The sequence below is a fragment of the Phyllobates terribilis genome, unplaced genomic scaffold, assembly GCF_046119375.1.
Source record: "Phyllobates terribilis strain yellow unplaced genomic scaffold, ASM4611937v1 Scaffold_12__6_contigs__length_324123572, whole genome shotgun sequence".
Lineage (NCBI taxonomy): Eukaryota > Metazoa > Chordata > Amphibia > Anura > Dendrobatidae > Phyllobates > Phyllobates terribilis.
Window position 1 is genome coordinate 202,898,835 of NW_027362772.1, and position 16,147 is coordinate 202,914,981.

Consider the following 16,147-nt stretch of genomic DNA (forward strand, 5'->3'; position numbering starts at 1 on the left):
ACGTGTGGGGACATCACACACCAGTCGGTGTGCCGAAAGCTGCAAACGCTGCTGCAACACAGCAAGGGCGGCGGAAGCTGTAGCCGACTTTCGAAAATGAGCTGACAGGCGGCGTACTTTCACGAGCAGATCTGGCAACTCGGGGTACGATTTAAGAAACCGCTGAACCACGAGGTTAAGCACATGAGCCAGGCATGGTACGTGTGTGATCTCACCTCGCCTCAGAGCCGCCACCAGGTTACGGCCATTGTCACACACGACCATGCCGGGATGTAGGTTCAGGGGTCTCAGCCACAGATCTCCCTGCTCTTTCACAGCTGTCCACAACTCACAAGCAGTGTGAGATTTATCACCTAAGCTTATGAGTTTCAGCACAGCCTGTTGCCGCTTGGCGGAGGCAGTACTGCAATGCTTCCAGCTTGTAACTGATGTGGTGATATCTGAGATGGAGGCTGAACATGAAGAGGAGGAGGAGGAGGAGGATGCGCAGGAGCTGTACACTGTGGGGGCAACTCTGACTGACATAGGGCCCGCAATCCTCGGTGTGGGGAGGATGTGTTCCGTCCCAAGGTCCGACTGGGTCCCGGCTTCCACTATGTTTACCCAGTGTGCCGTCAGAGAGATGTACCGTCCCTGGCCACAAGCACTTGTCCACGTGTCTGTTGTCAGGTGGACTCTCCCAGTAACTGCGTTGTTGAGGGCACGGCAGATGCTTTGGGACACGTGCTTGTGTAGTGCGGGGATGGCACACCGGGCAAAATAGTGTCGGCTGGGGACCGAGTACCGAGGGACGGCCACCGCCATAAGATTGCGGAAGGATTCTGTCTCCACCAGCCTAAAAGGCAGCATTTCCAATGCAAGCAGTCGTGAAATGTGCGAATTTAGGACTGTGGCCTGTGGGGCATTAGCTGCGAATTTCCGCTTTCGTTCAAAGGTCTGGGATATGGACAATTGAACGCTGCGGTGGGACGTGGACGTGGACGTTGATGCTGTTTCTTGAGAAACTGCCATAACAAGTGAAGACTGAGAGTAGGGGGCATCTTTACATGCAGTATGGACAGGGGATTGCCTTGCACACACAACAGGGGGTTCTATTGCACGCACAACAGTGGAAGAAGCAGTGGTGACACCCGCTGACACTGGTCGTGGACCCTGGGTTTCGCCCCACAAAGTCGGGTGCTTTGCTGCCATGTGCCTGATCATGCTGGTGGTGGTCAGGCTGGTAGTTTTGTCACCCCTGCTGATGCTGGCATGGCTGGTGGAACATATGGCCTTTTTGGTGTTATCAGCAGAGTCTTTAAAAAAATTCCAGACTCTGGAAGACCTACCGCTTGTACTGGCAACGTCCCTCGTGTTGGTGTTACGGGGAACGGTTGCCTGCCTTCTGTCTGCGGCCACCACACTGCTTCTTCCTGCCTGTTGGGGTACTCTGCCTCCCTCCCCCTGTGTGCTGCTGGCCTCACTCTGCATGTCCTCCTTCCACGTTGGGTCAGTTACTAGATCATCCACCACCTCCTCCTCTTCCACTTGCGCACCACGATCCTCCTCCTCACTTCCTGGCAATTGTGTCTTGTCATCGTCCACCTCTTGTGACAGATTGCCAACGTCGACTTCCTGTGGCAGTGGCTGTTCAAATATTTGGGCATCGCAACATGAGATCTCCTCTTCCACCACTTCAAGCGTATCAGGCGAGGGGCCCAAATATGGAAATGGACCAGTGAACAGCTCTTCAGAGTGTCCAAGTGTGGGATCACTTGCTGTCTGACGACACTCGGCATGGTGGGAGGAAGGAGCATCAGTGTGAGGAGGAGTATGCGGTCGAGACTCACGGCTACTAAGAGTTGACCATGTGGAAGACAGACCGGAGGTGGTGGTGCCCAGGTAACTGGAAGTATTGTCTGCTATCCAATTAATAACCTGTTCACACTGATCAGTTCTCAATACTGGTGTTGTTCTGTGCTTCCCTAGTAATTCGGTCAAGAAGTGGGAGCAAGAAGATGTGGCTGTTGGTTGTGGCACATTTTCACCTTGGCCACGGCCCAGTCCTCTGCACGAACCATCACCAGAACGTCCACTTCCACGTCCCTTGCCACGCGCCTTGCCCATTGTAAATGAAGTAAAATAGCTTACACTTGCACTATCAATGGAAAAAGGGTAATAAAGAGTAGATTAGAACCGTGGAAGAGGAAAACCACAGTTATTGTTTACTGGGGTATACCACACTTTTTTAAATAGAGATATTTGCGGCTGAACAGTGAGCAACACACTCAAACTGCTTTTTTTTTAGATACCAAAGGCCCAAAACTGGATAGTACAACGATTTGACCCGTGGAACTGCGAAACCACACTGGGATGTCGGGCCTACACAAGACTATTTTCAACAGATATATTTTTGTGTCACAACAGTCAGGAGACACTACTGTTTTTCTTTACGGAAAAAACTACCAGAACCTGAATAATAGAGATTTTTTACCGTGGAACAGCAAAACCACAGTTATAATTTACTGGTGTATACCAGGCTTTTTAAAATATATATATATTTGCGGGTGAACAGTGAGCGACACACTCAAACTGTTTTTTTTAGATACAAATGGCCCAAAAGTGGATAATACAGAGGTTTGTACCGTGGAACTGCAAAACCACACTTGTATTTCTCGGGCTTACACCAGACTATTTTCAACAGATATATTTGTGTCTGAAAAATCAGGGAGACACCATTTTATTTTTTTTTTACAGCAAAAAATTCAAAAAGCAGGATAATAGAGATTTTTTACCGTGGAACAGCAAAAGCACACTTCTGTCTCTCTGGCCTACACCAGACTATTTTCAACAGATATATTTGTGTCTGAAAAATCAGGGAGACACTATTATTATTTTTATACAGCAAAAAATGCCAAAAACAGGATAATAGAGATGTTTTACCGTGGAACATCAAAACCACAGTAATAATTTACTGGTGTATACCAGGCTTTTTAAAATATATATATATATTTGCGGCTGAACAGTGAGCGACACACTCAAACTGTTTTTTTTAGATACAAATGGCCCAAAAGTGGATAATACAGAGGTTTGTACCGTGGAACTGCAAAACCACACTTGCATTTCTCGGGCCTACACCAGACTATTTTCAACAGATATATTTGTGTCTGAAAAATCAGGGAGACACTATTTTTTTTTTTACAGCAAAAAATGCAAAAAGCAGGATAATAGAGATTTTTTACCATGGAACAGCAAAAGCACACTTCTGTCTCTCTGGCCTACACCAGACTATTTTCAACAGATATATTTGTGTCTGAAAAATCAGGGAGACACTATTTTTTTTTTTTTTACAGCAAAAAATGCAAAAAGCGGGATAATAGAGATTTTTTACCGTGGAACAGCAAAAGCACACTTCTGTTTCTCTGGCCTACACCAGACTATTTTCAACAGATATATTTGTGTCTGAAAAATCAGGGAGACACTATTATTATTTTTACAGCAAAAAATGCCAAAAACAGGATAATAGAGATGTTTTACCGTGGAACATCAAAACCACAGTAATAATTTACTGGTGTATACCAAGCTTTTTAAAATATATATATATTTGCGGCTGAACAGTGAGCGACACACTCAAACTGTTTTTTTTAGATACAAATGGCCCAAAAGTGGATAATACAGAGGTTTGTACCGTGGAACTGCAAAACCACACTTGTATTTCTCGGGCCTACACCAGACTATTTTCAACAGATATATTTGTGTCTGAAAAATCAGGGAGACACTATTTTTTTTTTTTTACAGCAAAAAATGCAAAAAGCAGGATAATAGAGATTTTTTTACCGTGGAACAGCAAAAGCACACTTCTGTCTCTCTGGCCTACACCAGACTATTTTCAACAGATATATTTGTGTCTGAAAAATCAGGGAGACACTATTATTATTTTTATACAGCAAAAAATGCCAAAAACAGGATAATAGAGATGTTTTACCGTGGAACATCAAAACCACAGTAATAATTTACTGGTGTATACCAGGCTTTTTAAAATATATATATATTTGCGGCTGAACAGTGAGCGACACACTCAAACTGTTTTTTTTAGATACAAATGGCCCAAAAGTGGATAATACAGAGGTTTGTACCGTGGAACTGCAAAACCACACTTGTATTTCTCGGGCCTACACCAGACTATTTTCAACAGATATATTTGTGTCTGAAAAATCAGAGGCACACTTTTTTTTTGGGGGGGGGGGGCACCAAAAGGTTAATAAGATGGGTATTTGTACATTGTGAAGGAGGAAAAAAAAAGAGGATTTAGATAAAAAAAAAAAAGGATTTTTCCTGGCCCCCGGGACCTGGAGCTAGGTCCAGCAATTTCAGCAACAGGAGCAGCACACAGGACTGTAATGCAGCGTTTGCAGGTATAACCACTGCGTCTCCTATACAGCCTGCCTGCCTGCCTGCCTGAAATACCTGGGATGGATATTAGTCCTGAGAAGGACTGTTTGTTTGATCTGGCAGCCTTTACAGACCCTACACTAACTATTTTGCAGGATATATCTCTCCCTAAATCAGCAGCGCTGTCCCTACACTGTCTGATCCGGAGCGACTGTGTCCAAAAAGGTGGCGCCCGGTTTTAAATATTCGAGGTGACGCTGTGCGGCCAGCCAATCACTGTAATGCCCACAAACAACATGGCTGCGGCATTACAGTGACTGGCTGGCAATCCCTGCATGTTCATTGGCTCTGTAAAGAGCGCCAAACATGCAGGGCGGAGACCCGAGCTCCCGCCCGAGTAACCCGGAAATGCTCGGTGCTCGCCGAACATCCCGAATAGCGTGATGCTCAGGCGAGTACCGAGCAGTGTCGAGCATGTTCGCTCAACACTAGTCATAGCCTCTCCATACTGGGGTTCCCAAAAGTGGGCGGACACCCAAAAGAGGGGAGCTAGATGTTACACGCACGCCACTAGGTTCAGATAGGGGCGAGACAGGTGACATGAATTCTTTGGAATTCTTGGGGAACCATTACTCAGGGCAACCATAGACTATGTTCTGCAGCTTCTCTCAGGCACACAGGGGTATTGACCCTCAGGCATAGACATGTAGGTTGTTTCACTTGCTGACCAGACACACTTGACAAGAGTCCTCATAAACGGTAGAACAGTAGCATTTAATAAGAAGCTGAACAGCCAGTGCATGTTAAGTCTTATGAGAAACAGGCTCCAGTGACAAACAGTACAGTTTCCTTAGCAGCACAGTAGTTCACAGTCTTCCCAGTAGTATAGGACAGCACAGTTCTAGTGCAAAGGCACATTAATGAACACAGCATTCTTTACAGCACAGTCAGATGGAGGAGGGGGACAGGGTTTGCTGAGGGAGATGATACTTGTGACAACATTTCTTCCAATCCTTATCTTTCTGCCTGACAATTCTCTGCACTGCTAGTTAAGGAACTCTACCTGACCTGTGCTTAGCTTCACTCCTGACTTGAATCCTTTTCACTTGCAGGGGCGCTTCTGTGAGATACAGAACACACACACACCGCCTTTCACTTCGGCTCCAGACAGACAGAAAACAACTTCCCCACAATCCATCTGGGGCATGGCTAGAGCAATCCCCTTCTCCTGTGACTATGTTAACCCCTCTAGTTACTGGATGCTTCTGGAGCACAACACTTCCTGTCTCCTGTGCTTGTGTTACTTCTAATAGTTGCTGAATGCTTTTAAAGCAACAGTACTACTTCTGCATGTCACCCTCTTCCCTCCTTTTTGAATTTCGTCCTCGACATTTGTCTTAATTGGTCAATCTGACCAATTCTGAGACAGTGGTGAAAGTTGGATAACTTTATATACAAATTGGCATTATGAAATTGGCATAACGTTCATAAACATTGACAACAGCCTAATCTTACAACATTTTTCTTGTAGGATGCCTGTAAGAAATAAACAATTAACACAATTAAAACAATCAGCATCTCTTCAGCTGGAGCTTTTCGTACATCTTCAACCAGCTCTCTCTCTCTTTGCTTCTACAAAGTCTTTTAAGGAAAATCAAAGAATGAAAACAAGTCTTTCCACCAGGCAACATCTTCCATACTGCCTCTTGGGTGTGAATACCACTCAAATGGGCTTACCTGGTCCACAGGCAGAGATACCTGTTTCCATTCGACAGTTCTTGGCACTTGACTCGGTTCACCAAGTGTCCAAGTGTCTCATACGTAAGTATCACGGGCCTCCTCACTTCTCGAGTCGACATTCTCCTGGTGGGTTGTTCAATAGATACCAAGGGTTCTTCACTCACAGGAGTTTCTTCCACCGCACTCATTTCCCATGCTTCCTCAGACGCTCTTGGAGCTGCCTCTGTAAGTTTATGTACTTCTCCGGAGACACCTGTTTCCGCACTGTCTGGTAATTCCGCTTCTCCTGAGTGTCAATCGGTCTCTTCAGGGACCAGTGTTCGATCATCAGATCTGAATTGGACTTCATCTGTGCTCCTTGGTACGAACTCTGGAGCCTCAGGACTTGGTTCATTCTCCTGAGGATGGTACATCCCTCTCCTTGCCGATCTGAGAAATACAACTGTGTGTTCTTCTCCATCGGAACTCTCAAGGTCACTATCAACCTCCGAAGCATCAGTCTGTGGTGGTCCTTTAATCGATCTCGGACGATGTCGGTCTACTTCTGGGAAGTCTTGTTATGGTGGGAGATAATAACAGGGTAGCAGTAAATTCCGATGAACTATTCTGGTTTTCTTGTCTCCCATTTCCAATCAGATTTCATACACTGGTCATCAGCTTTCCTCCTTACGACCACATACACCATGTCTTCCCAGTACGAACAAAGTTTTCCTGGTCCGCCTTTCTCACATACGTTATAGACCAGCACCCGGCTTCCTGGTGCCAATTCTGCTCCATAGTACTTCGATCATAGTACTTCTTACTCTTGCTCTGTCCTCCCGTAAACCACTTTGGACGCTATGTTGTATGCCTTTCCCATCCATTCCTTCCATTTCCGAACGTACTCCGATACATTCTGTAAGTCTCTGACACCGAAGTATCGAACATGATGTCGATTAGCAGTCTTGGCGATCGTCCATACAATAGGAAAAATGGTGAGTAACCCGTTGCATCGCTCTTTGTACAGTTATAGGCATGTACCAATTTTGACAGAGAACTCTTCCAGTCTTTCTTCTCATCAGCTGTTAAAGTGTGCAACATCGACAATAATATCCGGTTAAAACGTTCCACTTGTCCATTACCCTCTGGGTGATAGGGCGTTTTGTGGGATCTATGATTTCTACACAGAGAATTAGTACTACAGTACTTTCCTAGCTTGGCAAAGAGCTGGTTCTCAAATTCTCTTCCTTGGTCGTGGTTTAACCTCATAGGGAACCCAAACCTCAAAGCAATATCATTGAGATCTTCTCTGATCCTGTTTGACCCGATTTATTGGTGGTTGCATATACTTGAGCAAATCGAGTGAAATGGTCCATCACCACCAAGAAGTAACCACCCTTGCACATCTCGAGATGCAGAAAGTCTACTGAGACCATCTCAAACAGATACGTAGTTTGGATTTTGCCCATAGGTGCCCTGGTTGATGTGTTGGGACTTTTATCTTTCAGACACCCACACTGCCTGGTCACGTACCTCTCAATATCTCTCTGCATGTACAGCCAGAAGAAACGTTCATGAATCAAATTTGTTGTCCTTTCCACTCCCAGGTGTCCAATGTTTTCATGGAGTTCTTTAAAGGCCAACCTAGGGAATACTCTGGGTAGTACCAGCTGCCAGTTTTGTCCTCCTTACATCGATACAGGATACAGTCTTCACTGAGGTAGAGCTTCGTCCATTCTTTAATTAAAACAGATACTGCTTGTGACTCATTGTCTCTCTCCCGTTTACTTGGAAACCGATTTTGATCCACATAAAGTAGTATTCTACCAATTATCTGATCTTCCCGTTCTGCTCTATGGATTTTCCCTTTTGTTAGTTGTTGAATAGACCGGGGTGATCTTATTCTCTTGCTTTTATGGCGGTTTCCACTGTCAACGGACACCACATTGATGTGTCTTCCTCCAGATAAGCTTGTACTGCTTGAGTAGTGCTCTCAATTGCTTCCAGACTGACATTCTCCGAGCATTCTTGCATGAACTCCTCAGGCTCTAGTGGCATTCTTGAAAATCCGTCAGCATCCGCATTGCATTTTCATAGCCTGTACTTGATGCAGAAATTGAAGTCAGCTAGTTCAGCGACCCATCTCTGACCTGTTGCATTCAGTTTGGCTGTAGTAAGTACATAGGTCAAAGGGTTGTTGTCAGTGTATACCTCAAACTCTTTGCTGTAGTAGAGATAATCTCTAAATCATTCTCAGATAGCCCATTTCAATGCCAGGAACTCCAATTTTCTGGAATGTAGATGATAATTCTTCTCGGCATCTGCCAATGATCTAGAACCGTAACCGATGACTCTTATTTTTCCATCTTGATTCTGATATAGGGCAGCTCCCAGTCCAACTTGAGAAGCGTCACAATGAAGAACGAATGGTAAATTGAAATCAGGATATCCCAAGATGGGTGGTTTTACCAGGTAGTCTACCAGTTCTTCCAATACCTCCTGGTGGTCTGCTGTCTAGAGAATGGGCTGTTGTGATGAAACGCCATTGTTTCTTTTAAGCCCGGTCCTACCCGCTTTCTTCTTTTTCTCCGAGGGTGTTATCGTCTCTGTCTTTCCCCTGAAGAGGAGGTATAGTGGGGCGGCAATCCTGGAGAAGTTCCGAACGTAAGTACGATAGTAGGAGAGGAATCCTAATATCTGCCTCAACTCCCCAATGGTAGAGGGCCGATTGTCTTTTAAGGCCAGTACCAGAGCGATTTCTGCTTGGTCCATGGTATATCCTTCTCCGGACACAATTTTCCCTAGAAATCGGACTTGTCTTTTGAACAGTTCACACTTCTTTGGGGTCAACTTAACTCCGTGTTGTTGGTACCTTTGTAATACGGTCCTCACGTGTTCAGCATGCTCCCGGAAGGTTTTGCTGTGTACCACTTTGTCATCCAAGTACGGCTGGCAGATATCATCCCTTAATCCTACTAAACATGTCTCCAATGCTCCTCTGGAATTCTGCTGGAGCTGAACTGAGCCCAAATGGTATGCGGATCCATTCATATAATCCCCACGGTGTGATGAATGTTGTCAAGAGTCTACTGGTTTCTTCGACAAACCCTTGGTGGTATGCCTTAGCCTGATCGAGGACAGAGAACCAGGTGCTTCCTGATAGGCTATCCAGCATATCTTGGATCTTTGGTATCGGGTGTCGATCAGGTACTGACTTTCAGTTTAGTTCCCGATAATAGCAACAGAGTCTCAACGTACTGTCCTTCTTTCTAACATAAATAATAGGAGAGTAATAAGACGACTTCAACTTTTGGACCCAACCTCTGTTGATTTGTTGATTAGATCGTGTAAATATTCTTTCACTTCACGGTGTAATGGTTTCGGCACAGACATGTAACTTCTGGTTACTGGGGTCGTGTCTTTCAAATTGATTTTCAACTGCAGCAATGGGATACAGCCTATGTCAACGTCATCTTTGGAAAATGCATGACACTCTTCTCTCAGCATCTGTTTTGCTACCGCTAGATCTTCAGCACACAAGTGTTCCAGGGGTACTAGGGGATCCCAGGACCCCGAGGTGGGTTCTGCAATTTCCTCCCCTGGGCAACTTCGGTTCCTTGGTGGGGAGACTGAATTCACTGTAGACCCCTGGGCTGGTCTCATGCTGTCTAGATATACAGTTTTGAACAGTTTCAATGTGACCTAACACAGTCTTTGGATTCAGTCTAATTTCGTATTTCATAGTATTCATCAACGGTACTGTCACTCAAGCAAACCCACCAGTAGGGACCATAAGCACAGTCTCACCTTGAACTAGGCCTTCCGGAAGTTCTGAGGAGTCTTTTGGCACGAATAGTCTTTTCTGGACTTTTCTTCCTGGTTCTACCCGGACTCCAAACCTCACCTCCACCATTTGGTTTGCAGGGATGATGGTTGGGCGCAAGCCTACCTTGACTTCTTATAGGTCCATTGTATTTTGTGCTTTCTTTCCTCTATGAATCACGTTTTCCGCCATGGCATTGGGTATGGCATGCAATGTGGCGATTGCATCCACCACCAATGCCCCTGTCTTGTGTTTCGTGATGACCTCACTGATTATATTATAATCCAGGATAGGATCCTCCGCCACGTTCTGATCAGTGGTCATGAGAAAAGGTACCAAAAGCTCAATGGTGCTGCAGTTCTTCGTGGCCCTGAATTGGAAAGTCACTTCGACCCAGCCTATGAAAGGGATTTCGGTCTGGTTGACAGCTTTGCCGTGGAGTTCCAGTGGTCCCAAGAGTTCTTTCAGTGAACAAAGGCAAGTGTGTGGCAGGTAGCGCCTTCTCCATTCTTCATTTAAAAGGCTTGCTTGGGCTTCTGTGTCCCACAGTGCTTTTACCAGGAGTCCATCTAGCTGGCACTGTATAAAGCACCTTTCACCGATTAGGCTGATGAATCTATCTTTACTGACCGAGGAATCCTCCTCCCAGGAGTACATTGTTTGACCTCCGCACTGGGCATTAAGTAACTGATGCCCCTGTCTCCCTTGCAGCTGTTGTAGATGGGAACACACTTGGGGATAGTACTGATGCAGCCATTTTACCTCATGCGCCATTCTGGCACTTGGTGAGATTTGGATTTGCTTCTGGGGCCTCCTCCATGTTGCTGTTACCAGTTGCCCCGCACTGGTAACCTCCTGTATTTTAGTCCAAACGACCGTGACAATTGGCATTCCTTGGCATAATGTCCTTCTTCACCACATCTTAGACAGTGGACACACACCGTTCTCTGATTTGATGAACGGCCAAGCCGGGTATCTTCTGTTTTGGAGCCCACTCGTGGATCTGGGGGATACCGGTTCTGGCCTGGAGCTAATCCACTTTTTCACCTCAATCAACTCGGCTCGCAGTTCTCCTATTACTTCCTCCCAGTAAGCGCTGGCAGGCCTCTCTTTTGTTGGTGATTTAAGGTTCCCTCTCGGAGGTGGCACTGGAGGGTCTCTCTGATGATCTTCGGGCTGGCCACCGGGGGTCTCCAACTTCAGCTGACTCATTTTGGTGATTTTAGGGGCAGAGTCTTTGTCTAACTTCTGTTTGTTCTCTGACTCCAAACTAGCGGCCTCATTCATTTTTTCAATTAGGACTTCGTCCAAAATGCCAGGATCTTCTAGGTACTGTTTCAGCTGCAACTTGATATCTTTGCTCATTAATCCCATTCCTAATGATCTCAAGAACTTCTTCTGGACTAGTCCAACATCAAACTTCTCCTCCACTTCTACTTCTCTGGTTGCAAACAACAGTCTATCCTTCAGTTCAATTGCTCTGAACAAGAAACTTTGGGGTGATTCATTAATTTTCTGTGAGAGGTTAATGAGTCGGTGGAACAATTCTGAAGTACTCTCTTCATTATAGTGCCCTTTTAAAATCATCTTCAGTTGTTGCAAGGTCAATTGACTTTTCCTTTCTAGCATTCTACGGAGGTTCAGTCCTGGGCTGATCGCTTTCACCACCCCCTCAACGATCTCATCTGGCTAGTAGCCTTTCTGTAAGCCTGCATTGAACTGGGGCAACAAGTTCATATAAGACAGTCTCTCTTTCTCTTCACACTCTCCAATCTGTCCCAGGATCTTGAATTCTTTCCTTATGGTGATTTGTGGTGTTAGAGAGGACTGTCTCCCTGATTTATGTAACCCAAGCAGGTTAAAGGTCCTGTCTGAGTCTATCACCCGTTCAGAGGTTTTGGTTGATTCCTGCAGGGCTGTTGTTAGGGCTTTGAATTATTCTTTCAATTCCTGTAGTTCAGTCTGTGGACGGAGACTCCCGCTTTTGGTAATTGGTGCCGCCCCTCCATCCTCCAACTTCAACCTGATTACAGACTGTGTTAGTTCCGGGAGGAATGTTCCCATGACGTCTTCAGCTTCTTTCTCCTCCAGCTTATCCATTTTTGCAATGCAAAATAAAGGAGCATGGACCGCACCTCCAAAAATCATACATTTGATCTAATGCGTCTACGGCAAAAATATATATAACTGAACATGAGGTTCTTAGTTTAACATTCTGATCCGACTGTATGAAGCCCTAACATTTCCTGCCTGAATGGGAGCTGAGCCGTGCACCAACCACCGCCACAGCGACAATGCACCAGCAGGGCGGGCGGCCTGGTGCCTCACAGCACCCATGCTACAAGACAGAGTCCCCATGACTCCAGGCCACGCCGTCCCACAAGCACAAAACCACAGCAACAATGACCGACACACTGCACCAACACCACAAGAAAGGAGCATTGTGACTCACCTTCCTCAAGCTCTCATATGAGAGCAAAAAAGGCTAGACCCTCTTTGCAGTCTCCTGCTAATTAAAATCACCTCTGTCAAATGGGAGGAGTGCTGGTCCAAGAAAGGGGAAAGAATTTGCAATGCAAAAAAATTAGCATGGACTGCACCTCCAAAAATCATACATTTGATCTAATGCCTCTTCGACAAAAATATATATAACTGAACCTGAGGTTCTTAGCTTAACATTCTGATCAGACTGTATTTTTGCTCTCATTTGAGAGCTTGAGGAAGGTGAGTCACAATGCTCCTTTCTTGTGTTGGTGCAGTGTGTCGGCCATTGTTGCTGTGGTTTTGTGCTTGTGGGGCGGCGTGGCCTGGAGTCATGGGGACTCGGTCTTACAGCATGGGTGCTGTGAGGCACCAGGCCGCCCGCCCTGCTGGTGCATTGTCTCTGTGGCTGTGATTGGCGCACGGCTCCGCTCCCGTTCAGGTAGGAAATGTTAGGACCCACTACGAGGTTTGCCGTGACATGGCAGTGGGCTTCATACAGTCTGATCAGAATGTTAAACTAAGAACATCATGTTCAGTTATATATATTTTTGCCGAAGAGGCATTAGATCAAATGTAGAATTTTTGGAGGTGCGGTCCATGCTCCTTTTTTTGCATTGCATATTCTTTCTCCTTTCTTGGACCAGCACTCCTCCCATTTGGCACAGGTGATTTTAATTAGCAGGAGACTGCAAAGAGAGTCTAGCCTATTTTTGCTCTCATATGAGAGCTTAAGGAAGGTGAGTCACAATGCTCCTTTCTTGTGGTGTTGGTGCAGTGTGTCGGCCATTGTTGCTGTGGTTTTGTGCTTGTGGTGTGGCGTGGCCTGGAGTCATGGGGACTCGGTCTTGCAGCATGGGTGCTGTGAGGCACCAGGCCGCCCGCCCTGCTGGTGCATTGTCGCTGTGGCGGTGGTTGGCGCACGGCTCCGCTCCCGTTCAGGTAGGAAACGTTAGGACCCACTACGAGGTTTGCCGTGACGTGGCAGTGGGCTTCATACAGTCGGATCAGAATGTTAAACTAAAAACCTCATGTTCAGTTATATATATTTTTGCCGAAGAGGCATTAGATCAAATGTATGATTTTTGGAGGTGTGGTCCATGCTCCTTTTTTTTGTTATCCATTTTTGCATTAATGGCAGCTAACAGTTGCCTGCGGTTGTGTGCTTTGGAAATCTGTTCTACTGACAACTTTATATGTTCTGCTACTATTCTCAATTCTTCACAGGTTAACTGAAGAAGCAGCTCACTAATTCTGTCCATTTGTATTTCCATATCCATTGCTGCTAGTGAGTTTTTCTTTAGGGCTGGTCCCCTTTAACTGGTGTAGCAGAGTTGAGTTCAGGTGCTGTGCTGCTGTGTTTTTCCAGACACTTTTCCTCTTCTCCCTCTACACGCTAATTCCCGCTCAGAATTCCCCGTACGGGCCACCAATATTACACGCACACCGCTAGGTTCAGATAGGGGCGAGAAAGGTTACGTGAATTTTTTTGAATCCTGGGGTAACCCTTACTCAGGGCGACCATAGACCATGTGCTGCAGCTTCTCTCAGGCACACAGGTGTACTGACCCTCAGGCACAGACACGTAGGTTGTTTCACTTGCTGACCAGACACACTTGACAAGAGTCCTAATAAACGGTAGAACAGTAGCATTTTCATAAGAAGCCGCACAGCCAGTGCAAGTTAAGTCTTATGAGCAACAGGCTCCAGTGACAAACAGTACAGTTTCCTTAGCAGCACAGCAATTCACAGTCTTTCCAGTAGTACAGGAAAGCACAGTTCCAATGCAAAGGCACATTAATGAACACAGCATTCTTCACATCACAGTGAGATGGAGGAGGGGTGGAGGGTTTGCTGAGGGAGATGATCCCTGTGACACCATTTCTTCCAATCTTTATCTTTCTGCCTGACAATACTCTGCACTGCTAGTTAAGGAACTCTACCTGACCTGTGCTTAGCTTCACTCCTGACTTGAATCCTTTTCACTTGCAGGGGCGCGTCTGTGAGATACAGAACACACACACCACCTTTCTCTTCGGCTCCAGACAGTAAACAACTTCCCCTCAATCCACCTGGGGCTCTGCTAGAACACTCCCCTTCTCCTGTGAGTGTGTTAATCCCTCTAGTTGCTAGATGCTTCTGGAGCACAACACTTCCTGTCTCCTGTGCTTGTGTTACTTCTAATAGTTGCTGAATGCTTTTAAAGCAACAGCACTACTTCTGCAGGTCACATAGAGTCACACCTGGGGGGCATCCTAAAGTTCAGGAGAGGTCTGAGTTGCTGCCCAAGGTCCCACCGCATAACGTAGTGTGTTGGAGATGTCATACCCTAGGTCACATAGCCGTCCGTTTCCCCATGACCAACGAGCCAATGGACTGAAGCGCAGGATGGCGCTGCTCGTACTTTGCATATCCTGCCTGCAGTGCTGTTCCTTAACCAAGCTAGGGACCGCAGGCATGCTCCATATCAGTGAATACCAGGGAGTCTGGTAACCCTAGTGCGGGCCACAGTTTCTCATCAACTGGTTCCGGGGAAAAAGGTCGACATCTGTTGTATCCATGGGGACACTAAGGACTACGCTGTGGCTTGAGTGGTCATAGACACAGACTGTGGCACCGAGTCCCATGAGGTGGGCATAGTCAAGGACCTGTTGCATCCTTTTATAATAGGGCGGGACTTTGCCTTGTTTTGAGACTTGTGGGAGAAAGGGAGGAAGCCAGGTTGTCCGGACAGCAACCAGGTCACTCCTAAATAAGCTTCATCACAGGTCACCTCCGATTGGTTTCCTTTTTGTGTGCTGGTTGGGGATGAGGATGAAGCAGCATCCCCGGAGGTCAAACTCCCTGAACTGGAGGTGTCCGAAGGAAACTTTGGAACCGCCCAGCTCAGGGACTTAACCCTAAAAGGGGTGTTTGATAATGTGACTGTTCTTAATGGTGTTGCTCAAGAGCCGGGGGCTAACACCCGATATCCGCACTTTGCTGTAAATGGGGAGTTGTTATATTGGGACAACAAGCTAAGAGGGGAAGTTCTCGAGCAGTTACTAATGCCAGGGCCATACAGGCGCAAGTTGTTAGATATGGCCCATGCACATGTCTTAGGTGGTCATCTGGTGGTAGAAAAAACCCAAGAAAGGATCCTTTAGAGGTTCTACTGGCCCGGGTGTCACTGAGAGATAGTGAATTATTGTAGGTCCTGTCCCATCTGTCCACTAACCTCCCTGGTGGCTCACTTCCATAGCCCTTTAGTGCCTCTGCCTATCATTGAGGTCCTGTTCCATTGCATCACCATGGATTTAGTGGGACCGCTGTTCAAGTCCGCCAGAGGACATCAGTACATCCTGGTGGTCCTGGAATATGCTACATGGTATCCAGAGGCCGTACCGCTCCGAAACTCCTCCAAATGTATAGCGCGGGAGTTGGTCCATATCTTTTCCAGGACGGGGTTGCCCAAAGTGATCCTAACGGACCAAGGGACTCCGTTTATGTCCAAGGTAATGAGGGAGTTGTGCAAGATCAATCAGATCACACAACTCAGGACCTCAGTCTACCACTCACAGACAGATGGCTTGGTGGAGATGTTTAATAAAACCTTGAAGGCCATGTTAAAGAAGGTCGTAGAGAAAGACAGCTGGAACTGGGACTGTCTACTGACATACCTACTATTTTCCATCAGAGAAGTCCCACAGGCCTCTACTGGATTCTCCCCTTTCGAGCTGTTGTATGGGCGACACCCCTGAGGACTCCTGGACA